The sequence below is a fragment of the Natator depressus genome, chromosome 1 (genome assembly GCF_965152275.1).
Source record: "Natator depressus isolate rNatDep1 chromosome 1, rNatDep2.hap1, whole genome shotgun sequence".
Classification (NCBI taxonomy): domain Eukaryota; kingdom Metazoa; phylum Chordata; order Testudines; family Cheloniidae; genus Natator; species Natator depressus.
The window spans coordinates 184,960,813-184,974,623 of NC_134234.1; the positions used below are offsets into that span (position 1 = coordinate 184,960,813).

General features: G+C 41.1%; 1 protein-coding gene across 1 annotated transcript in view; it reads right to left on the bottom strand.

The window, feature by feature from the left end:
• Nucleotides 1-13,811, bottom strand: part of CRYBG3 (crystallin beta-gamma domain containing 3) — a 123,812-nt gene that overhangs the window by 109,051 nt on the left and 950 nt on the right. The window lies entirely within an intron of this gene.

A 13,811-nucleotide genomic window follows, 5' to 3' on the forward strand; every position in this document is an offset into this window, starting at 1 on the left:
GGTCACACCCTGGATGTGTGGACATACCTTCCACCAACCAGTTATTTTTTTTGCAGAGTGATCCCAACACCTGACCAGTCCCAAAAAACTGTCTGCCCTGTGATATCCAGCCCTTTCCTGGAACATTCACAGAAGTTATTAAGTTTGTTGTTTCTAAAAAGTCAATACACTGAAATTGTCAAACCCCAATTAAAATTAAACACACTTATTTCAATCATAGCACTATGTTGGTTTATATTAAAAGTAAAAACTTTACTTAATTAAAAAGAGAAGGTTTTAAGTGAGTTCAAGTATAAGGGACAAAGCCAAAAAGGGTTACAAACAAACAAAAATAAAAATATGCTTTCTAATTGCTAAGACCTAACTTAAGAAGCTAGGATCTTCGTTCAAGGTAGTTTCCTCACCAATATTCCTTTTCCTGCAAAGCCTAACTAGCTCTTAGCCAGGATCCCCACAGAGTTCAAGGCATTGGTTTGCCTTGTTTCTGTGGGTGAAGAATAACTTCAGGGTTCATAAGTCCAGTAAACCTTTGAAATGTATTCTTCTGAAATGTATCCCCTACATAAAGTTCCAGTTGGTGTGGATGCCATGCTGTCTGGTATAGGCTCCATTCTATCTTCCCCACGGTGATTTTTACAATGCAAATGATCTCTTCCTGGAATCTCTGATACAAATAAATAGCCAACCTGATTTGAGGTGTTGGCCTCTTCCCGTAGTGGAGAAAAGCTGTTTATTTCTTTCCTCTGACATGCCTGGTTTAAACACATTTTAGTTATAATTCCATCACATCTGCATAATCCTTTGAGTGTTGACCATATATACATCACACCAGAATATTAATGATCAGTGAGATATTAGTTTTCCAATGACATATTACATGACACCTTTAGATACAGATTATAACAATAGTGTGTTAGGTGTAGTGAGTATGTCAGGCTTGACAAGAATTGCTGACACAGAGCAGTGAACTGCCAACAGGCCTCTGTGTCAGAGACTCCACTTCATACACTTCAACTGGAAGATGACTCCCTGTTTACACTCACTCTGAGATTTATCAGTTAATCAGTTTATAATCCATTTAGTATGTACTGCACCGATATTACATAGTGTTAATATTTAAATCAGAACATCACGTGATACTATGTGAAATGCCTTACAGTAGTCTAAGTATATTAACAGTTACTTTAGTCCACCAAACATGTAATCTCATCCAAAAATGATGTCATTTGTTTGATAATTCCCATTTTCCATAAAACCAAATTGATTGGCATTAATTATGCTGACATCCTTTAATTCTTTACTGATGTAATCCTGTATCAACCTTTCCATGTTTTCGCCCAGGATCAATATCAAGCTAACTAGTTACTCAGATCATTCAGTTTACCCTTTTTAAATATTGGCACATTAGCTCTCTCTCTCTCTCTCAATATTTTTGGACAGCACACTCTATAATGGTGGGTGAAACTTGACAGGAAAATTAAGCAACTCCAAAGAAAAGTAATATTGTAAGATTCAGTTTGTCTAAAATGAGTCCCAAAGCCATAAATGAAAAATAAAATATCAAAATTATGAATGGTGGCTCAGAGATCCAGCTACACAACATTAGAATCCTACATGGCTAGATTAGAAGAGGTTCTACCTTAGTTGTAATCTGTTGCAGAAAACTTCCTGTTCAGCCAGTGTTCATTCTCACACTGAAAAGGAAGGAGAGGCAGTTTCGGGGGCGTAAATCAAGCAATCTCAATAGTTGCTGATCGATTTTCCTCTATTTTTTTTCCAATTCATTTTAAAGCTAATTCTTGACCATCTATTGAGGATTACAAAACCTAGCAATCGCCACAGCAGGATAATGATGTCATGTGGCTCTAAAAATCACCCCGCGTATCATGATTACTCAGGACCTGCACAGCACTGAAAGGGACTAAAAGCACTCTCTCTCAGGACACTGGCAAGGTATCCGGCATACCTTTTAAAAAAATAATTAAAAAACCCCAAACCTCTGGCACTGTTTTATAAACCTCTCAACAAGTTTTCTGTCACCTGAAACAGAATTACCTTTTCTTCCTCTATTGTGCAAACACAGGGATTATGACTCAAAGGCTGCCAATTGTTACTTGGTTGTTTAGATCTATTTTCAGGATAATTAGGCTCTAAACTCACAGTACTAAAGTTAGAGCATGTGCGTAAGTGTTTGCAGGATCAGGGCTTTAGATTGCACAGTACTGTAAAGTGTGTCAGAAGCCAGTGGCCATAGCAGGTCAAAAAAGGGGAAATAATTAAATAGATGGAAATTTCCAAGTTGTTTCCATTTGGTATGATTCAAAACGGAACAATTTCATTTTTCTAATGTCTTTCATTAAGTATTTCCCCCCACATTCTTCTCTCCTCCCATACCAGGGATTGCCATTCTCACCCCCATGCCAGAATTCTACAGGCTCAGTGTCCCCGTCCCCCACAATTCCACCAGGGGTTCCATGTGCATCCCATTTCTTCCCACCATTATTATTGCCTTATTTCAGTCTGGGAGATAATTCAGAGTGTTCAACACACTAAACTCTATTGGGAGGATAAGCAGAAATGAGATAGGGGTATTGTTATGCTGGAAGGCATTAACAGGTACCATCAACCGGTTCTTTGATCCGTAGTCAATTACAGAGGCACTGGAAGCTGTGGCTCTGCTAAACAGAGGAAAGGGCTCCATGTGTCCTTCATTTTTCCCTTTCCAGTTTTCTGATTCTGCCTCAAAATCAATAGAGTTCTGACCACTGGTGGCCTGAAATTTTGGAATTGGATCGGATACAGCATTCAAAAGTTATCAGATTAAATACAGATAGAGAAATGCCATCAAGTTGATTGTGACTACCACTTTTACAAATGAAACAATGCTAACAAAGGTAGCAAAATTTCCCTCAAGTTTCCATATGATAGGCGAGGCCTAAATGCCTTGCTCTTGGGAAAGAGAGTCAGCATTCATGCTGGGGTTTGAACATTGAAGTTCCTGGCTCTGGATCATGTGATCAGGCCACAATATCTCTGAAGGACTGCTAGAGAGGAACAGCAAGAAATAAAGAAGATATGTGGAGAATATAAACATAAGGTGAGAGTTTGCATTTAGAGAGTCAAAGGAAATCAGACACAGCTATTGAAGCGAATGGGAAGCAGGAGGAAGATTAGAAGGTAAGGAGGGAAAGGGATAGAATGCAGAGAAAGAGATAAGGAGAAAATATGAGAGAAAATAAATTCAAAGGAACAAATAGTCATGAACTTTCAGGGAGAAAAGTCTGGCAATCAAGAGACTGGATTAAGGTAAGGAGATTGGGGGAACAACTTCAACTTCTAAATCCTCCTCCACCTCTTTTTTTTTTTGGTCCGTGAGTTGTACACCTTAGATGCACTCATATTAACAATTCTATTTGGAACTTGTTTTCCTTACCAGATTATGTTAAGCAATTTAGATTTAAAATTCTTTCAGTTTTAACAAAGTCTAATTTCTTCTTGAACAGTTGATGCTGCTTGTTTACATTTTGCTTTTCATTCTGCCAGGATAAGGAAATCAAATAGGTCAATATCACTTTTTGTGTATGCAGCACTGTTTCTCATGCAGTATGTCAGCTAAAAAGTGTGTGTGAGAGGTAGAGGTATTTTAAATCCACAGAGAGAGAGCAAACCACACTTTCACAGTAGTTTTAAAAAAAATCACATACAAGACAATCATTGCTATATCAAGTTTTATGGAACTTCTTTAAAAACAAAAAAAACCCTCAGAACTGGACTGACAATGACCCTTAAATTTCAATTCTAGCACTAAGTGAAATAAATGTGATGGCCCAAGATCATCCTCACTGAATAGCTTAATCTGCATTACATGCTAGAGAACTGAACAGCAGTACAAAGGCTCTGAAACAGAGAGAAATTTTTCATTTTGGTGCAGAGACTAGTTCAATATTGTTCACTGGGATTATAGCAGATTACATCAAGGTTTTTCTTCTGGCATCTGTCAAGCATGGCAACGAACATTAATATAGAATTCTTTCCATCCATTCTCATCCAATCGGTTAGGTGAAGTTTGCCATGTGCTACTCAAATAAGAATGCTACTATCTACTGGTACATACTCGTGATGCAATATCAGTAACAGAGCTGGGGTTATTTAAATTAGCTAAGGTTTTAAATAATTGCAACAACAGAATGAAACAGGAAGTCAGAATGTACTATATAAGTATTTTAAAAAGGAGAAAACTAAGGCCCTGATTCTGCAATCATTTACATCTATGCTTAACTTTATGCATATACATAGTTGTACTGACTTCAGTGGGACTACATACAGTTTGTAAGATTATGGCCCAATAGTGGTATCTGCAAACTGTAAAATATCCACAAAAAGAATTTATACAGGGAACCTGTCAAGACAGATTTTTAACAATACGAAATGACAGTAACCAAATATTATTATAATAATAAATAATAATATATAGAAGAAACATAACACTGGTAAGCAGAATGTTAGAATATGTCTTTCTAAAAATAATAATGGAACATAAGAAAAATTATTGGTCTGAGCTCTTTTAGCAGTACAATAAACTAACCAGTAAAAGCAATGAATATCCCTGTTTAGGTGTTCCCCCCAATGGTAAAAGCATATAGGATTGCAAGTTCAATACAAGACAATTTTTAGTGTACAGTGTTTAATTTGTCAACAATCACAAAAGAGCGACACCAAGTAATTGTCCTATAAACACCTTCCTGTCACTGAGTTTTGTTTCTTTCAAGATGAGAACAGAATTGATTTCTCAGTTACAAAATAAAATTGTCAGATGTTTTTCCAGCTTTTAACTGATGCTAAAAAAAAAAAAGTTCATTTTTAATGGAAACTTTTCTGACATTTGTTTTGCATGCGCTCATAAGGAATAATTTGCAACCTATTATTCACTATACATTTCTCCCATCACGAAACTGTCTATACATAAAGTTTAGTCCTAAATACAGTTAGGCCCCCTGGCCAGCAAAGCAACAGGACCCTGAATGACCTTGTTCCTGAGTGATTCTAATTTTAAAGTTTCCATAACACAAGTGAAGTTAGGCTCACAAGTTCGATTGTATAAAAATAATTTTACAAAACCCAACACATTTAAATATATTATAAAGGAAATGTCAATGGAAAAAGTTTCAGTTTAAACATTTCCCTTCAGTGTTTGTAATCTAAACACTACAGCATATTGCTATTGTATGAAAACCTGAAAGTGCAACACTGCACGCTACTCTTAATGTCCAAGGTGTATGAAGTGCAAAAAAGTATACAGAGAATAAAGGAGGGAGTGTCAGATTTTCAGCCTTCTTCCAGCTTTAACAATCTTAAATATTATTAGAAACACTGGCAAGAACTTCCAAAAAATATAGCTTTTTAAGCTGCCATTGTTTCTTTCAGTGGATAAGACGACTTTGGTGAGTTTTTATCATGCTAAGCCTATTACTTAAAACCTGGAAGCCCTGATTGCATGCAGGTTTTGGAAGCTATTTTATATTGATTCTAGCATTGAATTTGGTCATCAGGAAAGGAATAATTATGCTAACTTTCACAACAGAAAAGAGTACACTGTTTTGTTTCATATAAAAAATAGCACCCTTGTGAATAGTGTGCCAATAACATTTTCCCTAGTAAATGTCTTACATTACTCTACTGGCTGTTAAAGCTTGGAAGCAGTGAATCAATGCCTACTTGCTTGATGCACTTTCTAGCATCCTGTTGAATCAGGGCCTCTGTTACTACTGCCAGATATAAATTGTACTTTTCTCCTGTATAATCCGGAAAGAGTCACATGATGGAGAATCCAGAAAACAATTTATACTCCTGGGGGAATTCTGTGCCAAAAAATTAAAAATTCCACGCATAATATTTAAAAATTCTGCATATTTTATTTGTCAAAATAACACAATATAATCACACCAGTTTCAATTATTTTGGTAACTTATTTCAAAATAACTGTCAGCAACTAGGTCTGTAACAATGCAGAAAACAAAAAATATTCCCCGAGGAGCAGAAAGTTAAAGAAACCCCTATGATGACCTAGTTCCTGTTTCTCTGTTATGCATTTGTTGGGCCCATCAGTCTGGATGTGTCACACGTGCCAGCTGGGCACATCGTGGGAGAAAACTCTGCCCTTCTAGTCTTTTAGTCAATTCTCATTTTTTCACCCTGCCCCTGTAGGGTTACCATATTTCAAGTTCACAAACAGAAGTCACTGTCGAGGAGAGGTGGGGGAGGAGAAGCTAGAAGGGGGGTACAGTTGGAGGGGGTCTGCGTGTACTGGGAAACGGTATTTGGGGATGCTAGAGGTGTGTGTGTGTGTGTACACACGTGTGTACTGGGAGTGTTATGTGGGGGTTTTAGAGGGGGCTGCATGGGGCCACCCCAGCCCAGACACCTGCACCCTCTCCTCCTCACAACACAGCTGCAGGGCCAGACACCTGCACCCTCTTTCCGCCCAGAGCCCAGCCACAGACTCCGCTCCAGGCAGCTTCGTTACTGTCCTGCCGAGCAGTGACGACCCATGCCTGCTGATTGGGGGAGAGGAGGGTGAGGCGCACAGTTTAAAGGTTTGGCCATCCCTGGAACAGCTCCAGTCACACCCTCCCAGCAAGGCCCCCCCTTACCCTCATTCTTCCCTCCCAGAAAGCAGGGGCCCCTCCCTGCAGCTCCCAGCTGTTGCTCCTGCCTCTCCCATGGGGCACAGCTCGCTGGCTCCAGCAGCTGCCGCAAAGGGATACCTGGCCACACCATGTAATCGAGAAGGGCTGGCTAACTCAGAAACCACAGCGTGCCCGCACCTCCCACACAAGGGTGCTGCAAGCTGGGTAGCCGGGTCCAGCAGCCGCTAGCAGCACCCAGCAGCTCAGCAGCAGCAAATCTGCAGGAAAAAATGAAATTCTATGCAGAACATTAATTCTGGGCAAATTAGGGGCTACAGAGACCAGCCAGCTGCTTCCAGAAGTGCCTCCTGTTGTAAGTGCCTCCCGGCTGGAGCCTGCACCTCACACCTCCTTCCGCACCTCAACCCCCTGCACCAGCCCAGAGCCCCATCCTGTACCAAACTTAAATTGATCTTACATTCAAAAAGTGATCTTGTGCATAAAAAGGTTGGAGACCACTGGTATAAAGCAGTGTTTTTCAAAGTTCAGGTCGTGACCCAGTACTGGGTCACGGCATGCAAGGCACTGGGTCGCCTTGCTCAGCACCCAGGGACCCTAGCGGGTCTGGTCAGCACTGCCGACCGGGAGGTTAAAAGTCCCATCAGCGGTGCTGCCCAGCTAAGGCATGCTAGTGAGTACCTGTTCCGACACCATGCTGCGCCCCGGAAGCGGCCAGCAATGGGGGCGGCGGGGCTCCGTGCGCTGCCCCCACCTTCAGCACCAGAGCTGAGGGGTGGGGGCAGTGCCTGCGGGTGAGACTGTGCGGAGCCACTTGGGCGCCTCGGCCTAGCAGCCGGACCTGCTGCTGGCTGCGTCCAGGACACAGTGTGGTCCACGGTGCCAGGACAGGCGGGAAACCTGCCTTGGCACCCCGACTGTGCTGCTCACCGGTAGCCGCCGGAGGTAAGTCCATGCCCCAACCCTGCAGCTCAATCCCCTGCCCCATCCCTGAGCACCCCCAAACCCAGAACCCCTTCCTGCACCCCAAACCCCTCATCCCTGGCCCCACCCCAGAGCCTGCACCCGCAGCCCAGAGCCCTGACCCCCCTCGCATACCACAATCCCCTGCCCCAGCCCAGAGCCCCCTCCCACATCCCAAACCCCTCATCCCCAGCTCCGTTGGGTCGTGGGTATCAACAATTTTCTTCAACTGGGTCCCCAGAAAAAAAGTTTGAAAATGACTGGAAGGATAGCTTTATGGGTGTAACTTTGGGAATCACATCTTATGCGTAAGGTGAACGTAACATCACTGCTCTTCAGAGACTGGTATCGTATAGAACCTTTTCTCTGTACCATATTAATAACCCTGACTGACACTGGTTATTTGGTCTCGAGTATATTTCATAACGAAAAAATGAACCAAAGTGTGGTCAAGCAATTGTCTATACAATTTATCAACAAGACGTTCTTAGATAGAATAAGTAAAATTCTATCATTTGTAAAAGTTCTTTGTTGGAAGCCAAATGGATAAACAGCACAATAATTTAAGTAATAGACCCCTGAAACCCAAATTAAAAGGTTAGAATTGATTGGGGTTTTTTTTTGTTTTTTTTTACTCCAGTTGTACAAAGGCCCTCCAAACCAAAACAGCCCCAAATTAGTTCACTTCTTCTGGTAGCTATTCAAATGAATGATGATGCAATGAAAAAGAAAATTTCCTGGATAAAACTTGCTGAATGATACAAAAGATAACTAGTAGCATGCAAGTGTTTTGAAGAAGGTTGGTTATAACTCCCTGTTAAGATGAATGACTGGATAGCACAAGTTTCACACCTCCCTAGAAGCTTCTTTTGAACCATATTTGTTTTAAAGTTGGACAATGTCACAGAAGCCAAACATTTCTAACTGAATCAGCTGTGCACTGATTTACATGATCTGGTGGCAGATACAGCTCTGAAGGGCTAGAGAAACATGTTGAAATTAAAGAAGATTCTATCTGGAATATAGCAAATTGGACAGGATTTTTCCACATTGTGGATTTGGATTGCTCTGGGACAATAACTCTGGGGTAATAAAAATGAATATATAATTTCTGAAAATAAAAAAAATAGCTTAGCAGAGCATAATGACCAAGTTGAATGGAAGCTGATGCTGAAGCTGAGATGCAAAGAAAACCTTCACTATATGTGAAGCCCGACCAACATGCCAAAGGCAATGGTTCTGAAAAACATGTTTATACAGGCACACACTAGATGAAAGGTACTTCCCAGCTCTTTGAATTTTATTTAGAAACACAGTAGCTCCGTTAAAGATGTGGCTCCACTTTTTTCCATCACAGAGCTTTTAACAAATTGCTAGTCTGCATGTAGAAAAGGAGTACTAGTGGCACCTTAGAGACTAACCAATTTATTTGAGCATAAGCTTTCGTGAGCTACAGCTCACTTCATCGGATGCATACTGTGGAAAGTGTAGAAGATCTTTTTATATGCACAAAGCATGAAAAAATACCTCTCCCCCACACTCCACTCTCCTGCTGGTAATAGCTTGTGTGTATAAAAAGATCTTCTACACTTTCCACAATATGCATCCGATGAAGTGAGCTATAGCTCACGAAAGCTTATGCTCAAATAAATTGGTTAGTCTCTAATGTGCCACAAGTACTCCTTTTCTTTTTGCGAATACAGACTAACACGGCTGTTACTCTGAAACTAGTCTGCATGTGTTATTTTTTCATAGGATAGCTCAGGCATGTCTCATGATTATCACATCTAAAAACTGCTCTCGAGCATAAATTAACAACAAAAACTATTAATCAAATGATAATGTTAATCAGCATCTTGTAATCTCATGAGCGCTTCAACTGTGATCAGAAAGTTTCAAAGAAAACAGCCTTATTGGTCTAAAAAAGGCTCCCAAGACAGCACGGGGCAGGATTTGCATCACCATGCTGAGTGTCGGGGAGGGCATGGTCCAAGAAAAAAAAAAAAAAAAAAGCACAGAAATAAGGTGGCCCCAGAGTTAAGCAGAAAAGCCTACAGGCCACACAGGTGGGTAAAAAACCCACCCAATCTTAAAAAGGTAAGCCCAAAATTTGCTTACTTTAAGCCACTTGGCAACAGATGTAGAATCCTCTGCATCATATGTTCTGGGTAGGGTAGGGGAGGGGAGGGTAAGGAAAATCAGCAGTTCAGTGACTCCATAGAAGCGTGTTGCCTAAGCTTTAGGAACAATCAGATCTTTGGTTTTGGATACACTCAAGTTCTTTTTCTCTATGCTTTCGAAGTTGCAACTGACCAGATTAATTCCTAATGTAACTCCACAGAAGATATAAGCCAGAGGTGGGCAAACTATGTGGCCCTCAGGACCGTCCTGCCCGGCCCCGAGCTCCCAGCCGGGGAGGCTAGCCCCTGGCCCCTCCCCCGCTGTCCCCCCTCTTCCTCAGCCACACTGCTGCGCAGGGAGCGCTCTGGCCTGCCGCTCCTGCCGAGCAGCACAGCTTGTGCCCACCCACCTCCCAGGCTTTCTAATAAGCCAGTCCTGCCACTCTGAGCAGCATGGTAAGGGGGTGGGGAGCGGGGGTTGGATATGGGGCCTGGGGAGCAGTCAGGGGACAGGGAGCGGGGGGCTTAAATAGGGGGCGGGGTCCCGGGAGGACAGTCGGGGTGGGGAGCCCGGGAGGGGGCAGTCAGGGGACAAGAAGCAGGGGGGGTTGGATGGGTTGGGGGCTCCGAGAGGGGCATTCGGGGGAAGGAAGTGGGAGGGGGCGGAGCCAGGCTGTTTGGGGAGGCACAACCTTCCCTACCCAGCCCTCCATACTGTTTCACAACCCCGATGTGGCCCTCAGGCCAAAAAGTTTGCCCACCCCTGATATAAGCAGTCAATGGAGATACACAAGGGACGAATTTGGCCCAGCATGTCATACTGCTTTTTATTTCTGTTCTTAGTTGAACCACTTCCCCTTTCTTAAATTCAGAGCTTGTTAAATAACTCAATATCAAGATTTCTTTCTACCTGTTTTAAATTTGGCCTGATTCCAATTTATTTTGAAATGATACTTTCGGTACAAAATTAACTAACCTGGCTTTATAGATTTTCCTAATACTTCATGAAAGAAGCATTCCCCAATTTACTTTATGTAGTCCATGTAATAAAAACATGCATATAAAGCAGTCTTAATTTTCTCCATATTTTACTGGATTATACATTTTTGTACACTATGAAGCACACTACATCAAAATGGCAGAGAAACCTGTGGCACTCTTCTCAGCTCAATGGTGTTAAATGTACGCAATCACGTTAATTGATTAAGAAAGCTACCAGTGGAAACCAAATACAAGAACTTCAGCATTCCAAGCACATTCTCTGCAATCAAGCAGGACAAAAAAACTTGAGCAAACCTAATGGGACTCTTCATAACTTAACCAACACTTCCACTTTCAACAGAAGTCAGAGCTGGCCCTCAGGTTACTACACAAAGAATTGTACACCAAAGCCAAAAAGCCTCATACAAAATTAAATCAGTGTGGACTACCTAATCAATAAAAAGCTCTTGATTGCATGAACTGAAATCATGGTTAAAATTTTATCTAGTTCTCAGACTCCCAACCCTTCAGTCAGACAGAGGGAAGTCTACCATTCAATTAAGTCTACAAAGCTCATTTTTAAACTCCCAAATCACTGAACTGAACTCTCCCCACCATCACAGGCATCTTTCCGTTTATGGTGGGACAGCCTGAAGGAATCCAAATTAGGATATTTCCGTTCCCTATTGACCATAACAAGGAGCATGTTCTTAAGGGCCCCTTAAGATCAGTAACGATCACTACTCCAAAACACTGACAAAAAGAAGCTTGACTAGACATGTTTTGGTTGCCTTTTCACTTTCCAAGTCTGTTCCTCTTCCCTCTACATTAATCTCCCCTGGCAAAGATAACTCACCCGGCAGCCAGAAAGATGCTTTTGAGCCTAATATTGTTCTTTTTTTTTTTTTTTTTTTTTTGCCAGACCAGGTCACATTAATGAAAGGCCAATGGGGCCATGCCTACTCGGAATATTCAATATAGCAATGCATCAAAAACTGAACATTTTGTAGTGACATTTAAGAACCTCTTTAATCACTATGTAACCAGGGGAACTTTAAGATAACCCATTCAAGACAGTAGTGCAAATTGCACTTTTAATTAGAGAGGATCTCATCCACCACACTCCCAGTAAGCTGGAGAAGCAAGAGTTCTGAGGTAACTTTGAAATTCACATCTTTCACAGGAAGAATTACTTAGATATCCACCAGCTCATTGTATTGATCAGCATTTTCTCTATTTCAATGCATACCAATATTATTCCTGAAACGCCAAAATTTAACACACATATATTAAATAAAAAAAAAAAAAAAAAAAAAAAGGTCTGATACAGAAAAAAGCTGATCATCTGACAAGTTTGGTAACCACAAGAGACCCCAGCAGAGTAGTGTCAAACATGCATCTTTCCATAAGAAAACTAGTTTTCTCCTTTTTCAATCTCCTGAGGACAGTGGCCAGAAATCAGAAACCAAGTAGAGGTCTCAGATCTTACTTCATTTTGTCAGCTCTCTTTACGATCAATATGACACATTAATAAACTGTTTTCTACTGTTAATACTTCTATTTCTTGTAGCCTTAGTCCCATCTATATGGGGTTAGATCTTCCAGTCCTTCTCCACTCCAGTTGATCTTAAAGCAGTTCCTCAGAAACTCCAAAGCTATTCAAATCCTTTTCTATGACATCCATACATCTAGTATTGGGTCTTCCAACCCTTCTCTTACTCCCCACTTCGAAGTTTAACACCCTGTGTTTTATATATTCTTCCACATGTTCTTTTCACATGCCCAAACCCAGCAGACTCCTTCCGCTTTTCTATAATTGGTACCACCTTCACACTTCCCCTAATTCATTCACTTTGAACTTGGTCCATCCTTGTAACTGCAAGCATCCGCCTTAACATTATCATTCCCTCTGTATTCAAGATCTCCTCCTGTCTCGTCCTCAGTGCCCTGCATTCAGAGCCATACAAAAGTGCAGGCCTAATTACAGTCTTGTAGATCTTACTTTTCAGTTTGATAGGCACTCTCCTAAGGCAGATAGCTCTGCTCACTTCTCTCCATTTACTCCATGCCTTTCCTGTACTGCTTATAAGTTGGTCACTGAATACCACTGAACCTAGGTACTTGGACTTCTGTAACTTTGGTACTGCTTAGGATTGTAACTGTAGGTCACATATTTCATATTAACATTTGAACACACGATCAGTATTTGTATTGCAGTAGCATCTGATTTATAACACAGAAAGAGAAATCTATAATAGTAAAAACTTAAAAAACAAACAAACAAAATCCCAAAATCCTATACCCTATATTGCAACCTTTCAGATTCTAAGAAAGGGGTTATAGCTGTTTGGAAGAAAATTACCAAAAAAATCCAACAGAGACATTGATGGTCAGAAACAATTTTCTATTTGTAATATTAAGAAAGCTTGAACAGTATTTTTCTGATCTGAGTAACCCCAAAACCAAGCATTTAAATTAATGTTAGCAATTTTGATGCAGTTTATTTACAGTAAGAGGAGAAAAAGCAGGTTGATAGGATACAGCTACATTTATACAGAAACAGAGAGGGACAAAAGCAAAACTCTGGATCCAGTCACCACCTGAACATCAGGGGGTGCAGGTCTAAAGCTTGCAGCTCAGGCTCATCTCAGAAATGATTAAAATTGCACATAATGTCTCAGGGCTAGTCCACTGCCAAATTTCAAAAAGCATCACTTCTTGTCCTGTGGAGAGTCTTCCTGTCAAGTTTGTTTCCCTTCCCCACTTCATTCTTGAAAACAACTCTGGGGAGGGGAGAAACACTTGAGACTGACTAGGCAGGTACATTTGTGTCGTCGCTTTAAGGATAGTGTTCTGGCTAACAGAAAATGAATCTGCAACTCTACATTACTTTAGTCCCCAGTGAGATACTTAAAAGTGGCTTCGTTTCTTCATGCACTAATTTGCCCAATGTGATATTGCTACTTACATAGTTTCCATCAGCCCATCCAACTACCATCCTCAATTCTCTTTGTATCAGAGCAGTAAATCCTTACTTCCATGAACTGAAATTTACTCATCTGACATTGATTTCAAGGCGAGTTTTAAAGCATCCTACCGTTTT